Source organism: Dasypus novemcinctus, chromosome 1 (assembly GCF_030445035.2).
Source record: "Dasypus novemcinctus isolate mDasNov1 chromosome 1, mDasNov1.1.hap2, whole genome shotgun sequence".
NCBI classification, from domain to species: Eukaryota; Metazoa; Chordata; class Mammalia; order Cingulata; family Dasypodidae; genus Dasypus; species Dasypus novemcinctus.
Genome location: NC_080673.1, coordinates 76,548,346 through 76,564,990, shown reverse-complemented (window position 1 = coordinate 76,564,990; position 16,645 = coordinate 76,548,346). Strand labels below are relative to the sequence as shown.

The following is a 16,645-nucleotide window of genomic DNA, read 5'->3' as shown; positions in this document are numbered from 1 at the left end:
TCTAGCTGAAAAAGAAACTGAAGTTATTAGAATTAGTAAACACTTTTGGTTTGTAAATTGTAATGAGCAGAGTTCATTAAAGTTTCCCATTTCTTTAGTTCTCTGGATACTAGTTAATTATCCCATTTATGAAGATTCTAGGAAGAGAAGTATTAAAACTGGTTTATAGTTCCAGAAATACCCCAATTTACTTTTATTGCCTAAAATTAAAATTTTCAATTATGAGATGATTATGAGACAAGCATATCAAACCTAAAATCTATTTTTTTTTACACTGAGAAATCAAATATACCAAATAGATTTGTGTTAGACAGCCAAAGGGGTGCTAATGCAAAATATTGGAAATCTGTTGGTTTTTATAAAGAGTATTTATTTGAGGTAGAAGCTTATAGATACCAGGCCATAAAGCGTAAGTTACTTCCCTCACCAAAGGCTGTTGCCACGTGTTGGAGCAAGAAGGCTGCCGAAGTCTGCAAGGGTTCAGGCTTCCTCTTCCTTTAGCCTTCGTGGTCCCAGCTTCTTCCATTATCAGCTGTAGGCTGGGATAAGTCTTCTCTATCTCCCGGGGCTCATTTCTCTCTGAGTTCAGCAACTCTGCTCTCTCCACAAGGCAAGCTGTAAACTCTCAGGTGAATGGCTCAACTTCTTTCCCAGGATCTCTGCCATGACTAATGGAGCCTTCTCTCTTTCCTCGCATATCTCTTAGTTTGTGTATTTACTTCCTGGGGCTGCAACATTAAAACTCCAACTGACTCTTATGCCATGTAGTTTTCTCTGTGAGTCCTTGTCCACCAAGGGGTCAGGGACTCAACATCCTACTGATAAGATCCAATCAAATCCTTAATCATAATTTAATCAAGCAAACATGAAACCTCTGTATCCAATACAATCTAATATGCACAGAGGAACAAATCAGTTTAGAAACATAATCCAATATCTTTTTTTGAAATCCATAATATCAAACTGCTGCAATATTCTAAGTGCTCTAAATGAAGTATATATGTAAAGTAAAATATAATTGAACTTTAAAATGTAGAATATACATTTTGTATAAGAATTAACTTCTTGGGAATGGAATCTATGGAATATTTTTTACTAAAACTTCAAAACCTTGATAACTGCACATGAAAAATCATTTAAAAAGTATAGATTTAACTGTACAAAGAAACTGACACTGATGTGCATACTTCCATAGAGAAACAAAACAAATGTTTCAACAGGTGTGTATTTCAATAAAAGTTTTAAAAGTATGCATACTGTAAAGTAGTTAGATTTTTATAGAGTGCAGTCTTAGATTATCAAATTTTTATTATTCTTTTCCTTCAAAAAATATGTCAATGTAATGTAAAAAGAAAATCAAAGGTATATGGTATATCATTCTTCTTTTTAATAGGCGGTTTCTTGATTTCTGTTTTCCCCTATGGGATACATTAATTAATTTAAACCATAATCTCTAATCTCTTGACATTTAAACTTTTAAGGTTCACTCTGTCTTTAAAATATACTGCTGAAGTGCAATGACTATCCTGAAAAACTTAAAAACTTATAACTAAATTTCACATAATCACTAATCTCCAAAGAATGTACAATGGTATCAGTTAGGAAACAATTCTGTGAAAATCTTTTTATTTTTTCCTTTTTAATTTGGTGTAGGCATAATAGCAAGTTTCTGATCTAAAACAAGTAATGCTTTGCTTTTATTAAGGTGACATCACGTAAGGCAGTTCAAAGAATGCTGACCAACCAAACAAAATGCAATTATTGGATTATCTTCCTACTCATATCACCTTAACTTTTGATAATGCATTGCTCAAATCTGTACATCACTCCATCACATAGTAACCCTATTTTTGATTAACCTGTTCTAAAGTGCAGTATTTACATATTTTTTAGCCAAAAGTCTGGTCAGTTGTGGCATCAAGTCATGGTGTCATCCCAGTTCTATTATCATTTACACTCACAAAAGGAAATTCTGGAAATTTAGCACTTGTCCCTGGTCCCCAAAGGTTCAACTGTCCTTTGGTAGTGCTAAATTCAGTAGCTATTCCAGCTCTTGATCCATGATATGGAGCACGGAAAAGCTGTTCAGAGAAGCTCGTTTGGTAACGTTGGTGGACAGGCTGAGCTTCAACTTTCTTCTGAGAAGCCAATAGATCAAAAATGCCCTGTGTTGATACAGCAGAAGTATGGTTTGTCTCACCACCTGAAAAGGGAAATGAGTGTTGTGAATCATCAACTATTAGTCTAAACTGGGACTTGGTTCTTAGTGGAGAATTCATTCCTGATTGAAAGCTATTGGTGGGCATGGCTACATAGACTTACTTATCTATGGAAGAGAATGCTGGCTGATTTGGAAGTGTCTGATTATCAGCCACAAAGTTAAGGCTCAGGCTATTCATGCTATTCATATAGCTACCTTTTGGCTAGTTCTGTCCAAAGCCTGCTGTAGAAACTTCAAGTATTTCTGCAACATGTTGGCTTTATCTGATGAGGATGCTTGGAAATTGATGCAACATTCTCAGACTGGGTGACCTCAGATATCTCTGAAGAATTTATTGATATGCTAGAAGTCACTTCATTGTCAGCAATACTGAATAAGATCTCATGCTGTCCACTAGCTCTATGGGAATAATGATCCAACAGAGTTTGCTGTACCTATCTAAAATAACATTTTTGAAATGATTGCCCCTCACCTACACATTCAGCACCTGTGAATCTAATGGATGTCATGGTACATTCACCAATGACACTAGCCACAGGTGCTGTGTGACAGAGGCTGAGAAGCTATGGTACCCACCTTCAGTACATACTCCCTTTTGTTGTTACTTGGTACTTAAAAATACTGCTTTAAAAAAAATTGCAAGGCATCATCAAAATTAGTACTTCTGGGTCCCTCTTGCAAATTATCAACATGATCAATGTCAGCATTGCTTCTGAGTCCAGTAAAGCTTGTTGATCCACAAGCTCAAAAGCATGTTTGGAAAGTTTGTTCTCTTCATATACAGATAAAGGAAAAATTGATTTTGATCCAGTGGCTGTTTCAGACTTCTCTTGACACATCTTCTAAATGTGACCCCCCAACAGAAGAATGTGGTATTTCAATAGCATATTCTGCTACCATATACTCATCTTTTACTTTAGCACTTAAAGAATAAAGAGGCAAGTGATCATTTTTGTCTTCCTACAGGTCGGATTTATCCATCACATTCACTTTGTCCATCCCAGCTGATTTTTTCTGTTTTCTGCTTTTTCTTTTTTTTTGTGGTAAGTTGTCTTTTGGTGATGTAGAAAAGTTAGAATCTTTCTCGGATGTCAGAAGGTCACCTTTGATGGCACATCTGTTTAATTTCTTGTCATGATTTTCATGGCATATCCATTTATGTTTCAATACAAGCTCTGTTTTGGAAAAATACTGTAAACAATATTCACACTGGTAAAATACTGTATGAGTATATGTGAGTTTTCTTATGTCTTTCATATGATTTTTTTGAAGGAATTGCATACCACATTCATCATAGCAAAATGACTTTTCATCATTATGAATCTTCTCATGCCTCTGTAGCAGGTACTTCTGTATGAAAGGCATGTCACATTGACTACATTCAAACAGTTTTTCACCTATATGAATGAAGACATGTCTCTGTAGTTCATTCTAAAGGCAGTCTTACAGTGCTCCCAACTATGAGATTTAAGGATTTTCAAAACAAGTGACCCATCCTCATTTATTGTAAGAATTTTTGCAGAAAAATGTTTCCACTTTTTCTTTTTCTGTAAAGCTACTGACTCTCTGAATGTTTTTTGTCTCTCATCAGTTGATCAGATACATCAATAACAGTAATTTCCTTTTCTGAGACTAAGGTAAAAATGAAGACTTCAAGGAAAGAAATGCTGTAGAGTTGAAAAAGAAAACTGTTATGCTGAAAATAGAATGAGCAGATTTAAAAAGGGAGGGCATAGGGCAAGTTAATTGAGCTAAATTATCACTAATGAGGATTAGTACCAAAAGAGGTTTCTCTTCAAAAGATTGAGCTAGGAAAATGGCTTATGTGACCGTTTGAGACAAAGAGTGTGTGGGGGAATGGGGCGGATGAGGGAGACATGAGCTATATATGTGGCGAGGGGCATGTGAGCTGCTCAGGCAGGGTGTCCTTGGGTTCCAGTTTATTAATCAGCAAGCAGGATGTTGCCGTAAGACTTTGCTGGCATCAGCCCGATTGGTTTGCTACAGTTTCTCTCTCCAAGCAGGGACAGGGGTCTTTATCAGCACCACAAAGGATCATTGGTATGTCAGCCTGCTTCACTTAGCCTCTGTTTCTTCTTTGTAATCCCCTGAATAAAATGGAACCCCAAGCAAATCAAGATGGTTAGTAAAATTATTTATCATTCCAATTTCACAAATCAAGCTGAGTTGCCACCTTTCCTAGGCTGCTTTGCTAGAATTCCAGAATCTTGATTTTTGCAGTAGCATTCTCAGTTTTTTAAACAATTTCATCAGAAGCCTTGGCCCCAGAGTACCTGCCATAGTTTTTTTCCTATGGGTTTAAGATGGAACATTTTGATCTGTAGCTGATTTCAAGTGTTTATAGGGAAGCATCTGAATGAAAATTTTCTGTAGATGATAAAAGATTGAAAATGGCTGCATTGAACTTATTACTTTTATGAAAGTGAAAGTCCCGATGAAAGCATAATTGAGAAAGATATTTGATTGTTTCTGTGACATGTAGCATTCTTTCAAGAATAACTGAAATTATAACCAATAACACTATTCTGTTGTCTATATCTGGCAGATCAGTACAAGGACATCTCATGGACAGTGAGGATATTTACAAATCTTTATATTATTTCAAAATATTTATTTAATAGCATTTTACCCATATAAATTTAGCTAACAGAAGGTTAGAAAATGCTATCTAATTTGACAACAATTTCCATGTAACTCATAACATTAAAAATACCTAATGGGTTACTGAGAAATATTTGGTTCACTATTTAGCCAAAGTGACAATAAAAGAATTTAAAAGTAAATAAGAGGTAATAAGATTATAAAAAAATTAAAAATAAAAAAACTTATTTTAAAAATGAAAATACTTGTTTTCTAAAACAATAAAGGATGATGAGGTTAATACAAAAATCAAGGATATTATTCTCTGAAAAGAAATAAAACAAAATAGAGTTACTATGGCTAAGAAATTTGACATAGAGTCAGATGGTCATTCTGCAAGTTTCTCTTATGCAAATCTCAGTGAGATACCAAAAACTGCCAAATTATGCAAAGCCTCAAACACCAGTGTTCCTCAAAAGCCTAAGGACATCCAGACACCGTAAAAAACCAACAAGATAAAGAACTCAGTAAACTATCTAACCCAAAGGACTTTTGGAGCACCCCAAACTACCCACCAACCAAACTACCCACCTTACGCAGCGCACTCCTTGCTCGTGGGGCTCCCCTACGCGGGGGACACCCCTGCGTGGCACCGCACTCCTTGCGCGCATCAGCACTGTGCGTTGGCCAGCTCCACACAGGTCAAGGAGGCCCGGGGTTTGAATCGAAGACCTCCCATGTGGGAGACAGATGCCCTAACCACTGGGCCAAGTCCGCTTCCCTGAATTGCAATTCTAAGACTCTAAATAAATACCTTTGTTGCTTTGTAGCTTAATTTGTTATTTCATGGATGACAATTCTGGTAAGAGATATAATCTTTGCTTTGTAGGTGGATTGCTCAGATTGTTATGGAAAAAAATGTTATAATCTCTTACTAAGAACAAACCAATAATCCAAGAAAAAAATTTTTTAACAAAAGGAAAATTGATTCTATTTTTATAAGAGGATACTGTCTGATAAGAAAACTCTCAAAAATCTCATAAGCCTATCATCCTTAGCCAACCTTGACAATGACAAATAAAATTCTTTTTCCATAAATCTTTTACAACTTTTTATATTCATTCAGGTTTTGTCTTACAAATAGCATTCCTCCTTCTCGCTCTGAGACAACCAGTCATTTTACTATAGAACAAAACTACACTTTTTCCTAAACAGAGCATATCCTGCCTACTTTGCATACCTGTATACTTCAAGTTACCAAAAGAACTTTGACACTGTCTTTAAATAAAAATCCTATAAAACCAATTATTTTTAAGCAGTTTTATTGAGTTATGTTAACACTCTATACAATCCATCCAAATTGTACAATCACTGGCTCTCAGTATAATCGCAGTGCTGTGCTTTCATCACCACAATCAATTTTAGAACATTTTCGTTATTCCAAAAATAAATAGGCCACACTCCTTACGCCCGGGTATTGTTGACAGGTAGCATTGGTATGGTACCTTTGTTACAACTGATGAAAGAATATTAAAATATTACTGTTAACTATAGTCCATAGTTTTTATTAGGTGTATTTTTCCCATATACCACCCTTCAATTAATACCTTGTAACAGTGAGGTGTATTTGTTATAGTTCATGGAATAGCTTTCTTATATTTGTACTGTTAATCACAGTCATCATCTCCAACAGATTTCACTGAGTTATAGTCTCATGTTTTATCTCCTAGTTTTCCTTCTAGTTATATAAATGACCATTAACTTCCCCTTTCAATCACATCCACACATAATTCAGTGATTGTAATTATATTCACAATAATACCATCACCTCCATCCATTTCCAAACATTTATAATTTACCTAGTTATAAATTCCATACAAATAAAGCATCAGCTCCCCAATCTCTGTCCTCACTCTGTTGTTTTATTTTAATTTATTTTTTATTTATTTCTTTTCCCTTCCCTGCCCCCCTTCCCCCAGTTGTCTGCTCTCTGTGTCCATTTGCTGTGTGTTCCTCTGTGTCTGCTTGTATTTTTGTCAGCAGTACCCGGAATCTGTGTCTCATTTTGTTGCATCATCTTGCTGTGTCAGCTCTCCGTGTGTGCAGCACCATTCCTGGGCAGGCTGCATTTTTTTCGCACTGGGCAGCTCTCCTTATGGGGTGCACTCCTTGCATATGGGGCTCCCCTACACGGGGGACACCTCTGCGAGGCACAGCACTTCTTGTGTGCATCAGCACTGAGTGAGGGCCAGCTCATCACACAGGTCAGGAGGCCCTGGGTTTGAACCTTGGACCTCCCATGTGGTAGGTGGACACTCTATCCATTGGGCCAAATCCACTTCCCCATTCTATCTTCTGGTAAACTATATTCTATATTCTAATTCCAAGAGTTTGCTTATTATAATTATATCATATTAATGAGATCATATAATACTTTTCTTTTATGTCTGGCTTATTTCATTCAAAATAATGTCTTCAAGATTAATCCATGTTGTTACATGCATTGGGACTTCATTCCTTCTTACAGCTGAATAGTATTCCATTGAATATATATACCACATTTTGATTATCCATTCATCCATTGATGGACTCTTGGGTTGCTTCGTCTTTTGACAAGTTTGAATAATGCTGCTATAAACAATGTTGCTGTTCACACCCTTATTTTCAGTAATGCTGCTATAAACAGTGTTGTCTGTTCACACCCTTATTTTCAGTACTTCTGGGTATATACCTAATAGAGGGATTGTTGGATAGTATGCAGTTCTCTACTTAGCTTCCAGAGGAAGTGTCAAATTGTCTTCCATAGTAGCTGCAACATTTTACAATCCTACCAGCAGGGAATGAGTGTTTCTATTTTTTTATTTGTTTAATAATGGCCATTCTAGTACAGGTGAAATTACATCTCATAGAGATTTTGATTTGTATTTCCCTAATAGTTAGTGGCCATTTTTTCAAGTGCTTTTTAGCCATTTGTATATCCTTTGTGGAGAAATGTCTATTCAAGTCTTTTGCCCATTTTTAATTGGGTTATTTGTCTTTTTATTGTTGAGATGTAGAATTTCTTTATTTATTATAGACATTAAACCATTATCTGATGTGTGATTTCCAAATATTTTCTCTCATTAAGTATACTGACTTTTCACTTTCTTGACAAAGTCCTTAGGAGCACAAAAGTTTGGGGAGGTTCCATTTATTTATTATTTCTTTTGTACTTGAGCTTACAATGTAAGGTTTAAGAAGCCATTGCCTACCACAAGATCTTGCAGACACTTTCCTACATTTTCTTCTAAGAGTTTTATAGTCCTGGATCTTACATTAAGGTCTTTAATTCATTTTGATTTAATTTTTATGTGTTCTCTTTCTCTTTTGTATATGCAGTTCTCCCAGCATCATTTGTTTGATGAGAGTATTCTTTCAGAATTGTGTGGTCTTGGAAACATTGTCAAAAATCAATTGGCCAATGACTGGGGGGTGGGGTGAGAGCAGGCGCTGCCTCTTGCTTCACTGTCCCTAGTGCCACCCCAGTATGACACATGTTGCTGAAGCCATGAAGACATAGGCCTCAGAGCATGTTTTTGACTACTCATGGGAAACTGTTACAACAGCTGCAATGCAGATATACCCAAATCCTATGAAACCAAGTGTGGTTGGAGTTGATGTTTTGGATAGTGCCATGCTTAGGCTAATGTGTCAGCTTGGCCAGATAATTGTGCCCACTTGTTTGGTCAAGCAAGCACTGGGTTAACTGTAATATAAGGGCAATTATGAACTTTAGTCACCATTGACTTTACTGCAGTGGTAAATAGTAGATAGCTGATTACAATTACATCAGTCAGGGAGACTACCACCACCAATGAGTGACATTTTATCCAATCAGTTGAATGCCTTAAAAGGGGAAGTGATTCCAGCATTGAGTGATAATTTCACAGCTCATCTTTGGACTGCCAACATCTCCCAGAATTCATCAGGGACCTTCATTGGACTTTCATTGGAGCCATGGTTGCAGATCTGGCTGCAGAACCTGGACTTGTGCATCCCCACAGTCACGTGAGAGATTCTGTTAAAATCTCTCACTATTGACAGATGTCTCTTGTTGATTCTGTTTCCCTAGAGAACCCTAATACAGCTTGGTACCAGAAGTGGTTCCTGAGAAACAGAGTCTTAAATATGGGGTGTCTGAGATGGTTCTTGGAGTCTAACAATTGGCTCTCTACTCTAAATGGACTGAAGGGTACTAAGGACTCCCTTTCCAATAATGAAGAGGCTGCTAACAGTCCATGGCGTAAGTTGACAATCGAGATATGCAAAATACCATCCCTGGATTCCCCTACTCCACACTTATAAGAAGCAAGGATCTGGGTGAGAGTGTTTTCAACACCTTATAGAGTTTTGAGGGGTCAAATGATACAATGATGTTGGCTGGTTCCTCCTAGATATTCTGGATACTCAAACAAAAGAAAAAGATGAGTTAAAGGCTCCAAATTTGAAACTTAAATGCTGCATGAATAATGCAAAAGTTTCTGTGAGTGGTTTGAAAGAAAATCTTGTCTCCTGTAGCCACAGGCTCAAAATATCTGAGAACCAAACTCAGACTGTCATTGTATGAATAGTGGAGTTACAAAAGAAACAAAATCTCAATCCTGCAGGGTTTCTGCAGTTAAAGTGAAGGCACTGATTGAAAAAGAGTGGAATCTAGAAAATTGGGATGGAGAAATATGAAATGATAAAAATAGTGGGGACATTGGAACCCTAAATTCTGCTGCAACTTTACCAGATAAGCCTGCAATGACCTGCTCTGTCCAGACCAGACCTTGTCAACCTTGTATCATCCCGCCTGCAGGTTTCCCCAGGGAGTCTGGACCTCCTCCCAGCCCTAAAGCACATACCAGCCAAACTCCATGCACTGCCAAGCATCCAGTCTGCCCTAAGGAAATTGCCTTCCAACCCCTGTTTGAAGAGATTAATCCTGTCTCACCAGAAGAAAATGCAAGAGAATGCCCTGAGGTCAGTAGCTTGCAAGGCATTTCTAATCCTTCTTCTTACCCACCTCCACCACCTCTCTTGTCTTTGAGACCTATTATTAGACTAAAATCACAACAAGCCCCAAAGGTGAAATACAAAGTGTGCTTCATGAGGAAGTAAGGTATACTCAGAAAGAATTGCATTAGTTTTCAAAATTATATAGACAGAAATCAGGGAAATATGTGTGGGAATGGATACTAAGGGAGAATGGTGGAAGGAATATAAAGTTGGATCAGGCTGAATTTATTGATTGGGCCACTAAGCAGAAATTCTGGATTCAACACTGTAGCTTGAGGGGTTAATAAGAGTATTAACAGTTTGCTTGGGTGGCTGACTGATATATGGACCAAAAGATGGCCTAACATGTCTGAGCTTGAGATGCCCAATTTGCCCTGGTATACAAAAGAAAAAGAAATTCAAAGGCTTCAGAAGATTGGATTGCTAGAAAGGATTTAACATTTGAGAGCTGCCCACCCAGCCCAGGAATGTCCAGAAGACACACCTTTAACCAGGACTGTGAGGAAAAAATTTGTGAGACTAACTCCATCTTCCCTGAAGAGCTCTGTGGTTGCTCTTCTCTGTAGTCCAGATATTACTGTAGGGAAGGCTGTGATGGAATTAGAATCCTTAAACATAATGGGGATGATCGCATGTCGGTCTGGTCAAGTATCAGCAGTTAATCGCCAAAGTGAAGGTGGGCATGGCTACTGCAAATGAAAGGCAGATACAAAAAAGTACTCAAAATAGTCTGAATTGTGGAGAGTAACGGCATTGGCTAATACATCATGGGGTGCCTAGCACTGAAATAGATGGGCAGTCTACTGAATTTCCTATGGATCTGAACAAACAGAAGAGTTCTAGGTCGAATGAACAAAACCCTAACGCAAATTACAGATGCAGGGAATAATGGCCCCTTAATAAATTCCCAGACTTGAGACAGTTTACAGATGCAGAGCCCCGTGAATGAAGAGAATGCCAAGCCTTCTTGGGGAAGGATCCTGTTAAACTGACCAAAATTTATACTGCTAATCTTCCTCCCACCTTTCCCCAGGGATATCTACAGCCTTTTACCAGAATAACTGTGCACTGGGGAAAAGGATATGATCAGACATTTCAGGTATTATTAGACACTAGCTCAGAAGTGACATTAATTCCAGGAGAACAAAAACGTCACTGTGGTTCACCAGTCAGAGTAGGAGTTTACGGAGGTCAGGTGATTAATGGAGTTTTAGCTCGGTTCCATCTCACAGTTGGTCCAGTGGGTCCCCAGACCCACTCTGTGGTTATTTCCCCAGTTCTAGAATGCATAATTGGAATAGACATGCTTAGTAACTGGCAGAATCCCCATGTTGGATCCCTGTCTTGTGGAGTGAAGGCTATTATGGTTGGAAAGGCCAAGTGGAAGCCACTAGAACTGCAAAATAGGAAACCAAAAGCAATATCCAATTCCTGGAGGGATTGTAGAAATCAGCGCCACCATCAAGGATTTGAAGGATGCAGGGGTGGTAATTCCCACCACATCCCCATTCAACTCTCCTAATTGGCCTGTGCAGAAAATGGATGGATCATGGAGGATGACAGCAGATTATCATAAACTTAACCAGGTGGTAACTCCAATTGCAACTGCTGTCCGAGATGTGGTATCATTGCTTGAGTCAGATCAACACATCCACTGGTACCTGGTATGCAGCTGTTGGTTCGGCAAATGCTTTTTTCTCATTTGCTATTAATAAGGATCACCAGAAACAGCTTGCTTTCAGCTGGCAAGTCCAGCAGTATACCTTCAGAGTCCTGCCTCGGGTATATCAACTGTCCAATGCTATGTCATAATATTGTCCTTAGGGATCTTGATCATCTCTGCCTCCCACACCAGCCCATTATATTGATGATATAATGTTGATAGGATCTAGTGAGCAAGAAGTAGCAAAGACTCTAGACTTACTAGTAAAGCATTTGTGTGAAGGAGGATGGGAGATAAATCCAAATAAAATACAAGGTCCTTCCACCTCTGGGAAATTTCTAGGTGTCCAGTGGTGGGGGGCATGTTGAGATATCCCTTCTAAACTGAAGGGTAAGCTGTTGCATCTTGCCCCTCCTATGACCAAAAAAGAGGCACAATGCTTAGTTGGTCTCTTTGGATTTTGGAGATAACACATTCCTCATTTGGGTTTGCTACTCTGGCCCATTTACTGGGTGACCAGAAATGCTGCTAGCTTTGATTGGGGAGAGGAGGCTCTCTGACAGGTCCAGGCTGCTGTGCAAGGTGCATTTCCACTTGGGCCATAAGATCCAGCAGATCCAATGGTACTGGAAGTTTCAGTGGAAAATAGAGATGCTGTCTGGAGCCTTTGGCAGACCCCTATAAGAGAATCACAATGCAGACCCGTAGAATTTTGGAGCAAAGCCCTGCCATCCTGTGCAGATAACTACTCCCCTTTTGAGAAACAGCTTTTGATCTGCTAATGGGCCTTAGTAGAGACTGAACGCTTAACCATGGGCCACCAAGTTACCATGAGACCTGAGTTGCCTATCATGAGCTGGGATTATCTAACCCACCAAACTATAAAGTTGGGCATGCACAGCACCAATCAATAATAAAGTGGAAGTGGTATATATGAGATAGGGCTTGAGTGGGTCCTGAAGTCACAAGTTACATGAGGAAATAGCCCAAAGGCCCATGGTCACCACCCCTGCCTTGTTACCTTCTATTTCCCAGGCCATAGCTTTGGTCTCTTGCAGAGTCCCTTATGATCAGTTGATTGAGGAAGAGAAAACTCAGGCCTGGTTTACAGATGGTTTACAGATGGTTCTTCACTATATACAGGTACCACCCAAAAGTGGACAGCTGTAGCACTGTAGCCCCTTTCTGCGACATCCCTGAAAGACAGTGGTGAAGGCAAATCCTCCCCATTGACAGAGCTTTGAGCAGTGCACCTGGTTGTTCATTATGCTTGGAAGAAGAAATGGCCAGAGGTGCATTTGTGCACTGATTCATGGGCTATTGCCAATGGTTTGGCTGGATGGTCAGGGAACTGGATGGAACATGATTGGAAAATTGGTGACAAAGAGGTGTGGGGAAGGGGGATGTGGATAGACCTTTTTGAGTGGGCAAAAAACATGAAAATATTTGTGTCCCATGTGAATGCTCACCAGAGGGTGACTTCAGCAGAGGAAGATTTTAATAATCAAGTGGATAAGATGGCCCGCTCTGTGGTTAATGCTCAGCCTCTTTCCCCAGCCACTGCTGTCATTGCCCAATGGGCTTATAAACAAAGTGGCCATGGAGGTAGGGATGGAGGTAATGCATGGGCTCAGCAACATGGACTTACCTCACCAAAGCTGACTTGGCTACAGCCACTGCTGAGTGCCCAATCTTCCAGCAGCAGAGACTCACACTCAGCCTCCAATATGGCACCATTCCTTGAGGTGACCAGCCTGCTACCTGGTGGCAGGTTGACTACATTGGACCACTGAGGGAAACAAAGGCATGGAAGCAAGTTACTTCCTTGACCACTGAGTCATGCTGTCTCCATAGCTATATGTGCAGGTCATAAATCTAGCAGGGTGATGTGTACGCTTAGGTGGAATGAGGACTAGGTAGAACGGGACAACCTGGGCAACAAGATTTATGGGTATGTTTTCTCAACAATATAATAGAACATTCTAATTTTGAACTTTGAATTATAATCATAGCATTTGATCCACTGTGTTACACAGGTTGAGGTAGTGGGAATAGTTAGCTAGAATAGTTGCTGGTTCTCACGATTGCTTGGGGTATATAAAGAAGCCCCTGATTAATAAGCTTGTCTGATGAGCTTGAGGCTTCAATGCTTGCAGATCCCCTGATCCCAATCTCTGTTTGTCTTTCATTCCCAATACCCTTCAGGTCTGTGACTCTGACAGACCACTTCTACCATGGAAGGGGTAGCAATTTGTTTTAACTGGAATAGACACATACTCTGGATAAGGGTTTACATTTCCTGCATGCAATGCTTCTTCAAAAACTACCATCAGTGGATTTACTGAATGTCTTATCTACTGCCATGGTATTCCACACATGCTTTCTGATCAAGGGATCCATTTCACAGCAAATGATGTGCAGGAATGGACACATGCCTGTGGTCTTACCATGTTCACCATCACCCTGAAGAAGCTGGATTGATAGAATGGTGGAATGGTCTTTTAAAGACTCAATTACTGTGTCAACTAGGTGGCAATACCTTGCAGGGCTGGAGCAATGTTCTCCAGGAGGCTGTGTATGCTGAAATCAGCATCCACTCTATGGTGCTGTTTCTCCCATAACCAGGATCCATGGGTCCAGGAATCAAGGGGTGGAAATGGGAGTGACACCGCTCACTATTATCCCTAGTGACCCACTAGGAAAATGTTTGCTTCCTTTCCCTGAAACCCCAAACTCTGCTGGTCTACAGGTTTTAGTCCCAAAAGGAATGCTGCCATCAGGGAACACAACAATGATTCCATTGAACTTGAAGTTAAGACTGCCACCTGTCCACTTTGAGTTCCTCTTACCTTTGAATCAACAATCAAAGAATGGAATTACTGTACTGGCTGGGGCAATTGATCCTGACTATCAAGGGGAAGTAGGACTGCATCTACATAATGGGGGTAAAGAAGAGTTTGCCTGGAATACAGGAGATCCTCTAGGGAATCTCCAATATTGCATGCCCTATGATTAAAGTTAATGGAAAATTGCAACAACCCAATCCAAGCAGGACTAAAAAGGGCCCAGAATCATCAGGAATGAAAGTTTGGGTCACCTCACCAGGCAAAGAACCATGGCCAGCTGAAGTGCTTGCTGAGGGTAATGGAAACATGGAAGGGGTAGTGGAGGAAAGTAGTGATAAATATGAACTTCAACCACGTGACTAGTTACAGAAATGAGGACTGTAGTGGTCATCAATCTTTCTTCCTTGTTTCATTATGATGATGATTGTGTATGTACACTAAACAAATTTCTTCATCTTCTTCCCCAAACTTTTCCCTTATCATATAACAAGTTGTATCAGTTTCATGTCATAACATTTGAGGATGCCAAGTATTAAGAGTGAATATTATCCAAGAACTTGCACCCTATTCTGTATGGAATTAATGCATTTCTGGTTGTATGCAGGAGAGTTGAACAGTTTTAGGCAGAAATATATATATATATGTGCATGTTTATTATTGTTTTTACTTAGAGACTAAGTATGGTTTAAGGTAATGTGTGTGGCTGTCAAGTTGACAAGGGGTGAACTGTGATGGTTAGGCTAATGTGTCAACTCAGCCAGGTAATTGTGCCCAGTTCTTCAGTCAGGTAAGCCCTGGGCTAACTGTAATACAAGGGCATTTATGGATTTTAGTCACCATTGACTTTACTGCAGTGGTAAATCATAGATAGCTGGTTATAATTACATCGGTCAGGGAGCTTGCCATCAGCAATGAGTGATGCTTTATCCAATCAGTTGACTGCCTTAAAAGGGGAAGTGATTCCAGCATTAAGTGAGGATTTCACAGCTCATCTTTGGACAGCCAACTTCTCCCAGAATTCATCAAGGACCTTCATTGGACTTTCACTGCAGCCCTGGTTGCAGCCTGCCTGCAGAACCTGGACTTGTGTATCCCTACGGTCACATGAGAGACTCTGATAAAATCTCCTACTATTAACAGATATCTCTTGTTGATTCTGTTTCCTTAGAGAACCCTGACTAGTACAGACAGACACATAGTTTCCTCTGGATAAATTTATGTCGTAGACTTCTCAGCACAGAGTGGGGACTGCCTTCCATTGTGAAATCTCTTATTGGTACAACAAAAACCAAAATATATGTGCAGGAACATTCAGTAGTAGATCCTGAAAGAGAGAACAATGGAACTTCAACGTACTAATATTTAATTTACATGTATGATTTCAGTAGATGAGACTTAATATACAAACCACATTTTCAAGACCCAGAAAAAACTCAAGAAGTCATAATCACTGTGAAAGGAGTCAGCCTCAGTAGGCACCTGGAAGGACTGATGGCAAGTACAATTTCTTCAAAACTAATAAAGGCCCAGAAGCAATGAAATGGGTAATACTTAAATTAAATGCTGAGATTGAAGAATCGACAGCTTTGGCAAGAGGAAGCCTAAGGACATTGATGGCAGTGGCAGCATTTGTAGAGAAACTATTAGGCCCCAAAGCTGGGCTTTTGGGACTAACCAGAGAAATAGAGAAAAAAAAAAAAAAAAAAAAACTTTAACACAAGCGTTAGGCAGTACTTACATTTATTATGCCTTCAGACAGGACCCAAAATCAGTTTAAAGAGAGTCAGATCCAACTCCCCATGCCATGGTTTTACTTTACCTCAAATACCTAAGTTACTACTTAGCATTTGTTTGATTATGCCTTAGCTTTTATGCATATAGATGAACATATATAGCTAGTTATATAATTGTATGTTTAGTATGTTCAGGAAATCACACTTGCTTATACATTGCATGAGCAAAATGGAGGTGGATAACTCCACCCCTGGGTGGGAATTTTACTATGTTATTAAGCAAGTTCAAGTGAGGACAGCAAGGTGCTTCTTTTGCACAGGTCCAGTCACCCGGTTGAAACTGGTTTTTATACTTCATTGTTTCAACAGGATATTCTCGACTACAAAAAACTAATTTGACACCAAGAGTGGGTTGTATTCCATTACCTTCTAATTTACATAGAATTTTTTTCCTTTGTATCCTAGCAACAGGGAAAGAAACAAATTACTTTTATGTATTCAGTCATCTTACATTCACCAAAATGATAATGAGAATTGGTGT

At 39.2% G+C, this 16,645-nt stretch overlaps 2 pseudogenes; one reads left to right on the top strand and one right to left on the bottom strand.

Annotated features, from left to right (window-relative positions):
- Window positions 1-1,889: 1,889 nt before the first annotated feature.
- Window positions 1,890-4,522, bottom strand: LOC131279656 (zinc finger protein 148 pseudogene; annotated as a pseudogene).
- Window positions 4,523-8,369: 3,847 nt separating this feature from the next.
- Window positions 8,370-16,086, top strand: LOC101429325 (PRELI domain containing protein 3B-like; annotated as a pseudogene).
- The last annotated feature ends 559 nt before the right edge of the window (window positions 16,087-16,645 follow it).